Genomic DNA, 14,626 nt, shown 5'->3' on the forward strand with positions numbered 1-14,626 from the left:
TGCAAATAGTTCCAGGCTGCCATTTCTCGGTACGGTAGTCCCGGGCCAAAACTGGTTGACCTATCTGGAAGAGTCTAGTTGGCCTTTCATTCATGCTTTGAAATTGCCGGTTCTCTACATCCCTTCTGACGTTTGGCTTGACCAAATCCAGCCGGCATCTTAGTCTTCTATTGAAAAACATCATGGCGGGGGTTTGGTTTGTAACCACATGTGTTGCATTCCTGTACGCAAACAAGAAGTTATCTACCTTATGTTGTAGATTTATGTCTTCATTACCCATGGCCTTTATGGCCTTCTTGAAGGTCTGGACAAACCTTTCAGCCAATCCATTGGTGGCGGGATGGTATGGGGCGGACATGTAATGCTTAACCCCATTGTTTTTTGAGAACTTCCTGAATTCTTCGGATACAAATTGCGGTCCATTATCAGAACAGATCTGTTCAGGCAGCCCATTCTTGGCGAATATGGTCCTTAATACTGTGATGGTTTTTTCCGTGGTGGTGGAGGACATCTTTATTACCTCCGGCCACTTGGAGTGTGCATCCACCGTGATTAAGAACATTGAGTCCATAAATGGACCAGCAAAGTCGATATGTACCCTTTGCCATGGAGATGAGGGCCACTCCCATGGATGTAGAGGGGCTTGTGGTGGGGCGTTTTGGACCTTCTGGCATCCTAGACAGCTCTTGGTCATTTCTTCGATGTCTCCATCGATACCTAGCCACCACACAAACGCTCTGGCTAAGTTCTTCATTTTCACTCCACCCAGATGCCCCTCGTGAAGCTCCTTTAGCACTATATGCTTGAGTTTGGGTGGAATCACCACTCTGGATCCACACATCAAGGTTCCTCGGCACACTGACAGCTGTTCTCTTCTTTGCGAGAATGCTGGCAACAGTGGTTCGCCATGTGCTGGCCATCCCTTCACCGTTAAATCGTAAACTCGTGAGAGAGTCGGGTCATTTCGCGTTTCCTTTTCAATGGTAGAATTTGTCACCGGTAGATATTCCACTATGGTCGAGTGGAATATCTCCACTGGGTCCACTGTAGGCGCCTCTTCCACCGTTGGCAACGGTAGGCGCGATAACCCGTCAGCATTCCCATGCTGTTTTGTTCCTTTGCACTCTATGTCATATTGGTGTGCCCCTAGGAAAAGGGACCACCTCTGTAGCCTTTGCGCTGTCATAATGGGAACGCCCTTTTTAGGGTTGAATATGGAGACGAGGGGTTGATGGTCAGTCAACAAGGTAAATTTTTGTCCGTGTAGGCAATGGTTGAATTTCTTCACCCCCCACACCAGGCTGAGTGCCTCCCTGTCGATCTGGGCATAGTTACGCTCAGCTGAGTTCAATGAGCGTGACGCAAAAGCTATCGGACGCTGCGAGCCATCAGGGAATCTATGCGATAATACTGCTCCCATGCCGTAAGGGGATGCATCGCACGCCAGTCTGATTGACAGTGATGGGTTGTAATGAGCCAACACTTCCCTGGACGTGATCAAGCCTTTGCATTTATGGAAGGCACGTTTACAGTCTTCGCTCCATTTCCAAACTACTCCCGTTTGTAGCAGTGCGGTAAGCGGGTGCAGAACCATCGACAAGTTTGCTAAAAATTTATGATAGTAATTTACTAATCCCAGGAACGACCTTAATTGTGAGACATTTTCAGGTGCTGGGGCCTTTACGACTGCTTCAATTTTTTCAGGTGACTTATGCAACCCTTCTTCGTTAATGAAATGGCCACAATATGATATTTGTTTCTGGAAAAATTCGCACTTGTGGCGATTTGCTCGTAGGCCCCTTTCTCTCAGTCTCGTGAGCACCTGCTCCAAGTTGGCAAGGTGCTCGTTGTCATTTTCTCCTGTTACAAGGATGTCGTCTAGGTAGCATTGAGTTCCCGGAATCCCTTGCAGGACTTGCTCCATAGCTCTTTGCCAGATAGCCGGAGCTGATGCCACTCCGAAAACCAGTCGATTGTACTGGTACAGGCCTTTGTGTGTGTTTATCGTGAGATACTTTTTAGAGGCCTCCTCAACCTCCATCTGTAGATATGCCTGTGCTAAGTCAATTTTGGTGAAATGTTTCCCTCCGGATAGTGAGGCGAAAATATCTTCTATCCTCGGAAGAGGATACTGTACCATGTGAAGAACCGGGTTTACAGTCACCATGAATTCCCACAGATGCGAACTTTTCTCTGTTCTTCAGATTTATCATTATTCAATGATTTCTTCATGACCGGGACGATGGGTGTTGCCCACTCGCTCCAATCTACCTTGGATAACACGCCTGCTTTTTCCAAATTCTCCAGCTCTGCCTCGACGGCTGGACGAATTGCGTATGGCACCGGCCTTGCCTTAAAAAACTTGGGAATTGCCGCATCTTCCACTTTTATTGAGGCGGTGGCGCCTTTCAGGGTTCCTAGTTCCTGTTGAAACACTTCTTTGGCGTTAGCCAAGATTTCTTTTAATCGTCCAGGTATGACGTCATCATCGTTTTTTTTCTTACTGGGCACTGTCAGTACCTGAATGGAGTGCCAGTCTAAATGTATCTTTCTGATCCATTCACTTCCCAACAACGGTGGACCACCATTTTGCAGAACGTATAAATACAACTTCTGTATTTCCTTGCCGTTGTATACAACAGGCACCCTTATTTTCCCTCTGGGGTATACTTTCTGCCCCATATATGTCTTCAAGACAATGGATGTGTCTTTCAAAGGTATATGCGGAAATAGCCACTCGTAATCCCGTCGACTCATGACGGTCAGAGCTGATCCTGTATCTAGCTCCATTTTGACTGGGGACCCCGCTATCGTGAGGGTAACCCAAATGGTCTGGTAACCTTCTTTGGCAATTACATTATGTAATTTGAGACAGCTTAGTCTCTTGTTTCCGGAGTCGCTATCGCTCTTCTGGTCTTCGGAGCTACTGTCCGTCATCATTTGTACCTTTCTGTACTTTTCCTTATTGACCTTTTTACTGTCAGCGGATTTCTTTCCAGATCTGCATACACGTGCAATGTGTCCCATCTTTCTGCATTGCCTGCATGCTTTGTCCTTGAACCAGCAGTCCTTCTGGTCATGGGTGGATCTGCCGCAGCGATAACATCTCTCGAAACCCCGTGTCATTTCATGGGTGCCGAAGTCCTGTAGCTTTTGCTGTATCTCTGCAGCTCCTCTTGCTGCTGCTTCGTATGATGCAGCCTCACTGAAAGCCTTGTCCAGTGTTAAATCTTTCTCAGAAAGTAGTCTTTTCTGTGTTCCTTCGCTTAGGAGACCGCAGATGAATTTGTCTCGTAGAGAATCTGCCAGTCCTGCCCCGAATTGGCAGTGCTTTGACAGCTTTCGTAATTCGGTGAGGTAATCAGCGTTACTTTCATTCTTGTGCTGATTCCTCCTGAAGAATTTGAATCGTTCCGCTATCAGCAGCGGTGTTGGGTTTAAGTGCTCCTGTAAGGTATCAACAATCTCCTTAAAATTCTTGTCCATCGGTTTGGCTGGAGTGATCAAGTTTCGTAACAGCCCGTATGTCCTTGCGCCCATCAGATTTAGAAGTACCGATGCCTTTTTATCATCCGCTACTTCATTCGCCTTGCAATAAAACTCCACTCTTTCCACATATGTGGTCCAATCTTCTATATCACTATCGAAAGCAGTAATATTGCCAGTCTTCGGCATCTTGAAAATCTAAAATGGCGCTTCCCGCGCTTTTCCTCCGTCCCCGATGGATCAAAATGGCGCCTCCCGTGCTTTTCTTTCTTCCCCGCTGAGTTAAGATGGCGCCTCCCGTGCTTTCCCGCCGCTGCCGCTGCTGCCAACGCTGTTCTCCGCGGTTCCCGTTGCGACCTGCAGCTTTTCGCGGTATTTCTATTTTTTTTTATATATCGCTTCAATAGTTTCTCCGTTACTTGGAGAACCGTTCCCATCGTGGAGCGGACCCTCTGGGACTTTCCCCTCCCTCTGCTCGGTCCGAACGCCGACCTGCTTTGCAGCACCGGCCGCGCCCTGAGTGCTCCACCTTCTCTCTCTCTCTGCTTCTGCTTCCTGACTCGCTGCCCGGCCCCGTTGCAGAGCCACCCAATCGAGCTCTAGCCCGCCGCAGCCCAGGAAGGATCAGTAGACTACCTGCCACCAGCCCGTTTAGCTGGGGAAACCACAGACTGGAGACCAAGCCTGGCCCTCGTTTTCGAGTTTCTTCAAGTTATTTATTTAAATTTTTTTCTTGCTTCTGGCTTCGACCTTCGCCTGAGGAATCGATCCCCTTGAGGTGCTGCCGAATTGCAGGTAAGTTCGTTTCTAACTCATCGCCACTGTTAAATCCATGTGTTAATGGAGACATGGAATGCAGGAGTTGATTTAACAAGTGTTTACTGAACAAAGTCTGGAGGTGAACTAACAACACAAGACGCTACACAGGCTTATATACCCGAGTGGTCACTACTGGTACTACAGTATACAGGGGCTTCAAAAACATAGTTCCTCTTAAAGGTACATACACTACAATGCCAATCCAGTTGTATTTTCCGGATCCATTCACGTCCCAGTAATGGTGGTCCTCCATCTTGCAATACATACAGGTCTAGTTTTGGTGTTTCCTTACCGTTATATATAACGATCACCCTTATTTTTCCTTTGGGGTAGACTTTTTTGCCCCGTGTACATCTTCAAAATAATTTTTGTGTCTCTCAAGGGTATGTGTGAGAATAGCCGCTCGTAGTCCCGTCGGTTTATGACTGTTAGGGCTGATCCTGTGTCCAATTTCATCTTTACCTGGACTCCTGCTATCTTGAGAGTGACCCAAATGGTTCGGTGATCCTCCATTGTGATCACATTATGTAGTTTCAGACAACTCAGTTCCCTGCTTTCGGAGTCGTTATCACTCTTTTGTTCGTCTGAACTATTCTCCGTCATCTTATGTACCTTCTTGTACTTTCCTTTGGTAGGTTTCTTATTGCTGGTTTTCTTTCCCGACCTGCAGACTCGTGCTATGTGTCCTACTTTTCCACACTGTCTGCACACTTTGTCTTTGAACCAGCAATCATTCTGGTCGTGTGTTGTTCTGCCGCAGCGATAGCACTTCTCTGTTCCATATGACATTTTGTTTGTGCCATATTCTTGCGGTCTCTGTTGTATCTCTGCAGCGCCCCGTGCTGCTGCTTCATATGATACCGCAATGCTGAAAGCCTTTTCCAGTGTAAGGTCCTTTTCAGATAAAAGCCGTTTCTGGGTTCCTTCACTTTGAAGCCCACACACAAACTTGTCCCTTAAGGTATCTGCCAGTCCCGCTCCAAACTGGCAGTGTTTCGATAGTTTGCGCAGTTCTGTTAAATAATCAGCATTGCTTTCATCCTTATGCTGGTTCCGTTTGTGAAACTTGAATCTTTCTGCTATCAGCAGCGGTGTGGGGTTTAAATGTTCTTGTAGTATCGTTACTATGTCTTCAAAACTCTTTTCCATTGGCTTCGTTGGGGTTACTGTTGTAAGCTTTTTATTTTGCCTGGCATTAAATTGACAGCAAGACCAATTCTTTTGAAACAATTTGGAGTAAGTTTATTAAACACACACACTCATGCACATCAAAACAATAGCCTACTGGTATCTATGGACTCTACTCGATTACAACAGGTAAGGTAATGAGTTAGATTTCCACAGACTTGTACTTCGCTGAGTCAAGCAATGCATGCGGCCTTTTTCCTTGCTTCTTGGTCTGGTCTGTAGAGGGAGGGCTTCCTGCTTTTCCATGTGGTCATCCAGAGAGAGAGTCTGTTGTTATTTCGGATTTCCAGCATCTGCAGTATTTTGCTATCGTAAGAGCCTTTGGGTTTCTCATTTTATATCTTTTTAAGTCCATTGTCTCTGGCCTAAATTGCTAAGACCCCAGGATTGGGTCTTAGTTTCATGGCAGTTCTTGATTGGCTTTCCTTTGAACATGGGTCTGTCTGCAGCGGCTGGTGTCATTTCTTGATTAAGTTAATTGTTTGTTAACACCTTTTAATGGCTCTTGAGTTTCGATGGTGAATTTCGATGGGTTTTCGATGCTGTCTCTATGGGGGATTATCCTGTTATGCAGGTTTCCTTTGTTAAGTTTCGTGCCGTTGCCTTGAACAGGGAGATCCACACACATCAAATTCATCTTTATTATATACATCTTATATTAATAGTCTCGAGTCCATCGCACATACAAAACATATATTTTTATTCTTACACTGTGCTATTGGCCTAAAAAATTGCAGCTGATGAAGGATTTTGATGTTGAACATTTCTGAGGAGATCGCCCTGTTGGTTTCAAGCAGAAAATGAAACACTTGCTTTGGAAGTGCTATTGGAAGGCAAGCTGTTGCCATGGGAAAAAATACTCTCTGAGATGTTAATCCATGCTGCCAAGGGCACTATCTGATTGCACTATCACTGAAGTCAAGGCTGCCACTGTAAGATAAACCCAGTTATAGAGACACCATTTAACATTACCGATGGCTATTTTACAAATGGTGCTGTGTCAGCAATAAAACAGTTGGAAAAAAGCCTCTAGGAGATCTTATTACAACTGGATCGTAGTTTCAGCGAATGTGGGTATATTTCTTTCTGTGCCTTTGTAAACAATGGGTGTGCTAGTTCTCCCTGTCCTCAGGCAAAATATATCACTTTTGTCTTCTTTGCTCAGAGGTTGTGTTATATACATAGACACCTATTCTCATAAACTAAATACACAAACATTAAGTATTGAAAATATGGAAGTGAAATTCAACTTTGGCGGGTGAGCAAAAAGAGTGGTAGTGGATTGGGCGCTTGTTCTATGCACCGCCAGTCTTTCCTCTCCATTGACTTCAACGGAAATATAAATCAGGCGGGTAGATAACAGGTGGGTGATCTGCTACCACCCGTTTTGTGGCCACTCTGCCGTTGAATTTTACCCTAATGCCATGTGATAACGAACATTAATTTTGATAGTGTAAAATGGGTGTTAGCGAATCTGCAGCCCCTTTTCTATCTCTCCTGATTTTTAGTTCCATCTTGCGGTGCTCCATTCCACTTTTAAACAACACCACCAAAAAACAGATGAACTGGTTGTACATTTTATGGCTGCTTGCGGGACTTTGTTGTTATCTAAGTGGCTGCTGCATTGATATGCATAACAGTAAGTCCATAATACAATGGATTGTCTATGAAGTGCTTTGGGATGTTTCTGAGAGAAGGTACTTCATTAATGCAGGTTCTTTCTTCAACTGTTCACTAGTTTTAGTTGGGAAATTAACACGTTTAAAATAAATGGGCTAAACTAGCAAGAGAGGTCTTTCAGTTGAGCCTGCTAAGAGCGCATAAGCTACTATGTCATTGCATAATTCCAATGTTAAATATCATTTCTATGCTTTGTATGAGTTTCTATGATCAGTGGTTAATGCGCATGAATCGGATGTCCTTTATGTAGGTTGCTGTAATTCAAAAAGCACTATTAAAGTTAAATAAGGATTACATAAAATGATTATATATATTTTACAAATAATCCCACAGGGCCTTAAAATATTCTGGAAATTGCGCTATATAATTTGCATGCTACACAGATACCGTACAAATCTTCTCGATAAGTGAATTCAATCTTGTGGTAAAGAGGCTGTGTTTTGAAGAATTGACTGTAAGGTGATCAGAGCAAGGATTGCATTCAAAATTTCTCCAACTCAGCTTTATTTGCACATTAAAATAAAAGCCTTCTCCACTCAGGACCAATCAGAGTATTGCTGATTAGCTCCAAGCCCACTGCTGGATGATCCATATCGGCCTACTCCCGATGTCCCCACCATTACAGAAGCCAGTCTTCAGCCAATTCGATTCACTCCACGTGATATGAAGAAACGGCTGAGCACACTGGATACAGCAAAGGTTATGGGCCCTGACAACACCCCACCTATCGTGCTGAAGACTTGTGCTTCAGAACTAGCCGTGCCTCTAGCCAAGCTGTTCCAGCACTGGCATCTATCCGACAATGTGGAAAACTGCCCAAGTATGTCTGTCCACAAAAAGCAGGATAACTCCAACCCGGCCAATTACCGCCCCATCAGTCTACTCTCAATAATCAGCAAAGTGATGGAAGGTGTCATCGACAGTGCTATCAAGTGGCACTTACTCACCAATAACCTGCTCACTGATGCCCAGTTTGGGTTCCGCCAAGACCACTCGGCTTCCGTCCTCATTACAGCCTTGGTCCAAACATGGACAAAGATGCTGAATTCCAGAGTTGAGGTGAGAGTGACTGCCCTTGACATCAAGGCAGCATTTGACCGAGTCTGGCATCAAGGAGCCCTAGTAAAACTGACGTCAATGGGAATCAGGGGGAAAATGCTCCACTGGCTGGAGTCATAACTAGCACAAAGGAAGATGGTTGTGGTGGTTGAAGGTCAATCATCACAGCCCCAGGACATCGCTGCAGGAGTTCCTCAGGGCAGTGTCCTAGGCCCAACCATCTTCAGCTGCTTCATCAATGATCTTAACTCCCACATAAGGTCAGAAAGGGGGATGTTCGCTGATGACTGCACAGTGTTCAGCACCATTCACAACTCCTCAGATAATGAAGCAGTCCATGCCCGCATGCAACAAGACCTGGACGATGTTCAGGCTTGGGCTGATAAGTGGCAGGTAAAAATCGCGCCACAGAAGTGCCAGGCAATGACTATCTCCAACAAGCGAGAGTCTAACCACCTCCCCTTGACATTCAATGGCATTACCATCGCTGAATCCCCCTCTATCAACATCTTGGGGCTCACCATTAACCAGAAACTTAACTGGACCAGCCACATAAATACTGTGGCAACAAGAGCAGGTCAGAGGCTAGGTATTCTGTGACGAGTGTCTCACCTCCTGACTCCCCAAAGTCTTTCCACCATCTACAAGGCACAAATAAGGAGTGTGATGGAATACTCTCCACTTGCCTGGATGAGTGCAGCTCCAACAACACACAAGAAGCTCGACACCATCCAGGACAAAGCAACCCACTTGATTGGCACCCCATCCACCACCTTAAACATTCACTCCCTCCACCACTGGCGTACTGTGGCTGCAGTGTGTACCATCTACAAGATGCACTGCAGCAACACACCAAGGCTTCTTTGGCAGCACCTCCCAAACCCGCGACCTCTTCCACCTAGAAGGACAAGGGCAGCAGGCGCATGGGAACACCACCACCTCCAAGTTCCCCTCCAAGTCACACACCATCCTGACTTAGAAGTATATCGCCGATCCTTCATCGTCGCTGGGTCAAAATCCTGGAACTCCCTCCCTAACAACACTGTGGGAGTACCATCATCACATGGACTGCAGCGGTTCAAGAAAGCGGCTCACCACCACCTTCTGAAGGGCAACTAGAGAGGGGCAATAAATGCTGGCATTGCCAGCGACACCCTGATCCGATAAATGAATTTTAAAAATGTTTTTTTATCACACTTCCCTTTTCAGGCTCAGCACTGGTTTACAGCGCAGTCAGCTTCAAAGCTTTCAGGTATGTCATGCAGCTGTTTAATGAAGGACCGCTACAAAACCAGAAGGACACTTGTCAGAGGTTGAGGAGTCCATCGTACTGTTTTGCCCATCCGTTGACTTCAATGCTTTGTTGGTTTGATTTGTGTCAACTGCCTTCAGTGCACTCTCAAGTTAATGGAAGTGGAATATGAATGTTTTTTCTCCTTCTATATCACTAATTACTTGTGTGTCATAATTGGCTTTGACTCATCTAAACCTTTTAGTTTGGATATCATGAAATGATTTCCCCTTTTAGGAGGACAAATGAAGCTTGCCATCTCTGTCCTTATTTTAAGGGTTCTTATGATCTGGGATTCACGACCTGAAAGGGTGGTGGAAGCAGATTCAAGCGAACTTTCAAAAGGTAATTGGATAAATACTTGAAATGGAAAAATTTGCAGGACTATGGGGAAAGATTGGGGGAGTGGGACTAATTGGATAGCTTTTTAAAGAGCTGGCATGGGCATGATGGGCTGAATGACCTCCTTCTCTGCTGTATGATTCTATGATTCTAACTTTTCTTTTCCCTTCACTTCACTTTTTTCCATTCTTCCACTGAAAGCATGGACTCATACTGGGGTCCATTTCATGGGTGCTGGTAGCTCTCCAGTATCTCTTCCCATTGCTCATTGTTTATTCGTGAGCCAAAGCCTTGAATGTTGCAGGCTATTCAACTTTGGCGCGAGGTTGCAGCCGAGCTCGACGGTTGATTCCCGAGAATGTGCAGCAGATAACAGGTCAATGAGAGGAGTTCACTACCTGAATCTATGGAACCATGATGGATGGCTGCGCAGCACCATAGTCCACCCTGGAGTGTGTGGCAGCTCCCATAACTGAGGCCCACAGACAATCGTTGCTTCTGCCATTAATGCTCAGACTTTCGCTAAAGAGGCCTTGAGTGGTGGAGATGACTGTTTCTACTGCTTTTATCGGCTTTGCAAGCCGTTACAATTTCTAAGGGCTTTACAGATTTCATTGAAAAGAAAGAAAGACTTGCATTTATATCGCGCCTTTCATGACCTCAGGATGTTCCAAATTGCTTTACAGCCAATGAGGTAATTTTGAAGTGTAGTCACTGTTGTAAAATAAACACAGCAGCCAATTTGCGTACAGCAAGCTCCCACAAACAGCAGTATGATAATGATCAGATAATCTGTTTTAGTGATGTTATTTGAGGAGTACATATTGGCAAGGACCCACGTAGAACCCGCTCTGCTCTTCTTTGAAATAGTGTCATGCGATATTTTACATCCATCTAAGAGGGCAGATGGGGCCTCAGTTTAATGGCTCATCCAAAAGTCAGCATCTCTGACAGTGCAGCACTGCATGGATTGTCGGCCTAGAATTGGTGCTCACGTCTCTGGAGTGTGACCTTAACCCACAACCTTCTGACTCAACAGCAAGAGTGCTACTCATTGAGCCACAGCTGACACTGTATTGGTACCATTAAGTCTGCTTGCAGATTAGTAGGAACATAGGAACAGGAGTAGGCCATTCAGCCCCTCGAAACTGCTCCGCCATTCAATGAGATCATGGCTGATCTGCCACCTAACTCCATATACCCACCTTTGGCCCATATCCCTTAATATCTTTGGTTAACAGAAAGCTATCAATCTCTGATTTAAAATTAACAATTAATCTAGCATCAATTGCTGTTTGCGGAAGAGAATTCCAAACTTCTACCACCCTTTGTATGTAGAAGTCTTTCCTAATATCACTCTTGAAAGGTCTGGCTCTAATTTTTAGACTCTGCCCCCTAGTCCTAGAATCCCCAACCAGTGGAAATAGTTTCTCTCTATCTAACCTATCTGTTCCCCTAAATATCTTGAAAACTTTGATCAGGTCACCCCATTAACCTTCTAAATTCTAGGGAATACAACCCTAATTTGTGTAATCTCTCCTCGTTACTTAATCCTTGAAGTCTGGGTATCATTCTGGTAAATTTACGCTGCACTCCCTCCAAGGCCAATATATCCGTCCTAAGGTGTGGTGCCCAGAAATGCTCACAGAACACCAGGTGTGGTCTAACCAGGGCTTTGTATAGCTGTAGCATAACTTCAACCCCCTTGTATTCTAGTCCTCTAGATATAAAGGGCAGCATTCCATTAGCTTTTTTGATTATTTTCTGTTGTAGGAATGTCTAGTTCCTATCCAAAGACTGAGGTCCACTCAGGCAATCAAACAAAATGAAGTTTAATGGAAACTAACAGGTTTAAACAAGTAACTACAGGAGAACATCGAGAGTAGGTCTGCTCAGTTCGGAGGCTCCATGAGGACTGCTCGGGCGGTCCCGTGGTTGACGTCATGACGTCATGACGTTCTTCCCGCCAGTGGGGGATCGCTGTTAAAGTAATCACGCTCTGTACAAGTAAACAGTATAAATAAAGATACAGACTCAGGCTGTAGCTAACATGTTGTTAAAGGGAATTATATACAAATGATCTGAGTCCTTTATTGGCTCCGCCACATGCGCCCCCCCAGAATTGTCTTTAACAGCAAAAGTGAGACGGCGAGGAGGCCTGACAAGCCTGTCCGAGCGACTTCTGTAACCCTGAAGTGGAAGCCGATGGACGGTGGTTGAGCTGGCGGGCGGTTGTGGTGGATCTGGCATGGCGACTGTGGGCGGTCGGCCACGTATTGGCGGTTGATCAATCTCGACTGGGCGGTCCAGGTCTAAGTGTGCTGGCTTCAACCGGTCAACCGAAATGTGGTCCGGTTTACCTCCGATATCGACCGAAAAGGTTTTGTCTCCCGGCTCTATGACGCGGAAGTGACCAGTGTAAGGGGGCTTGAGCGGATCCCGGTGAGCGTCGTGGCGGATAAACACGTACTCGGCGCTCTTCAGCTCAGCTGGGACATGGGAGCTCTGTAAGCCGTGATGCGACGTAGGCACTGGAGCGAAACATCTGGCTGCCTCCTGGTGGCTGACGAGTTGCTGGGATGCGGACCATGGCTCTGTTGGAGACGGGATGAAATCCCCTGGTACTCGTAGTGGCTGGCCATATACGAGTTCTGCCGAGGACAATTGCAAATCTTCTTTGGGCGCTGTACGAAGACCTAAAAGGACCCATGGAAGTCTGTCCACCCATCCCGCGCCTTGAAGACTGGCCTGCAGAGCGGCTTTGAGTGACCTGTGGAATCGTTCGCACAGGCCGTTCGCCTGTGGATGATAGGCGGTGGTGCGATGTAGTTTGGTGCCGAGCCCCTGAGCCACAGCGTTCCAGAGCTCAGAGGAAAACTGCAGTCCACGATTGGAAGAGATGTCCGCCGGTACCCCGAAACGAGCAACCCAAGAGGAGATGAAAGCTCTGGCTATGTCTGCCGAAGTGGTGGAAACCAAAGGAACTGCCTCTGGCCATCTAGTGGTGCGGTCTACCATTGTGAGGATGTGTGTAAAACCTTGAGAAGGTGGAAGCGGCCCCACGAGGTCCACATTCACGTGGTCGAACTGACGCTCCGGAACAACGAAAGTGGCCAATGGAGCGTTAACATGACGCTGTACCTTGGCCTTTTGGGTGACCACGCAGGTTTTGGCCCAGTCGCGGACATCCATGTGCATACCCCTCCAGACGAATTTTGACGACATCAGCCTTTGCGAGGCCTTCATTCCAGGGTGTGACAACCCGTGTATGGCGTTGAACACTTTTCGGCACCAGGCGACTGGTACAATAGGGCGGGGAGCTCCCATGGAGACGTCGCAATGTAGCGCGGTGCCTGCGGCATGGAATTTGACGTAAGCCGCTTGGAAGCTAGAGGGGCTGGTTCTGTATGATTGGACCTCTGGGTCCGAGGCTTGATCCGCAGCCATTAGGGCATAGTCGATTCCGAGTTGGACTGCATGAAGAGGCGCGCGGGAGAGGCAATCAGCCACCAGGTTGCCCTTACCGGACAAATGCTGAATGTCCGTGGTGAATTCAGAAATGAACGTCAGGTGACGTTGTTGCCGAGCTGACCACGGTTCGGCGGTCTTGGCCATAGTGAACGTTAGTGGCTTATGGTCTACAAAAGCCGTGAACGGACGTCCCTATAGTAAGAACCGGAAATGGCGGATGGCTAGAAAAAGGGCCAGCAACTCCCGGTCGAAAGTGCTGTACTTTCTTTCGTTTTGCCGTAGTTGACGGCTGAAAAATGCCAGCGGTTGCCACGTGCTCCTGCACTGCGCCGATTGTGTAGTCCGACGCGTCAGTGGTAAGGGCGATGGTGGCACCTGGAAGCGGGTGCGCCAGCATGGTTGCGTTGGCCAAGGCGCCTTTGGTGTCGACGAACGCCTGGTCCATCTCGGCCATCCAGCTGATCGGATCCTTACCAGACTTGGCCTTGAGGGCCTCGTACAAGGGCTGCATAAGCAGGGCCACCTTAGGGATGAACCGGTGATAAAAATTGACCATCCCGAGGAACTCCTGTAGGGCATTGATGGTCTGCAGGCACGGGAAAGATGTAACCGCCTCGACCTTCATCTGTAAGGGAATTGCGCTGTCTGATGTGATGCGGTGGCCCAAGAAATCAATCCGCTGCAGGCCGAACTGGCACTTGGCCGGGTTAATAATCAAACCGTGTTGACTGAGGCGTGTAAAGAGGGTGCGCAAATGGCAGAAGTGCTCCTCTTTGCTAGGGCTGGCGATGAGGATGTCGTCGAGGTAGACGAAGAGGAATTTTAGGTCCCGAAGCACGGAGCCCATCAAGCGCTGGAAAGCCTGTGCAGCGTTCTTCAAGCCAAACGGCATCCGCAGAAATTCAAACAGGCTGAATGGGGTGATGACTGCAGTCTTCGGGACGTCTTGCGGGTGCACGGGGACTTGGTGGTAACCACGGACGAGGTCGACTTTTGAAAAAAAGTATTTCCCGCCAAATGGGCCGAGAAATCTTGAATATGTGGGATCGGGTACTGATCAGGAGTAGTGGCGTCATTCAGGCATCGGTAGTCGCCGCATGGCCACCATCCGCCGCCGGGTTTCGGAACAATGAGAGGCGAAGACCAGGGACTATTCGACCGGCGAATAATCCCCGGCCGCTCCATCGTGTTGAACTCCGCTTTCGCAGCCGTGAGCTTGCTGGGTTTGATTTGTCAGGCCCTTGCGCAAACCGGGGGGCCAGTAGTGGTGATGTGATGTTCTACACCATG

This window comes from Somniosus microcephalus, chromosome 7, assembly GCF_052327205.1.
Source record: "Somniosus microcephalus isolate GS21.2 chromosome 7, FLI_Smic_1.0, whole genome shotgun sequence".
NCBI lineage: Eukaryota > Metazoa > Chordata > Chondrichthyes > Squaliformes > Somniosidae > Somniosus > Somniosus microcephalus.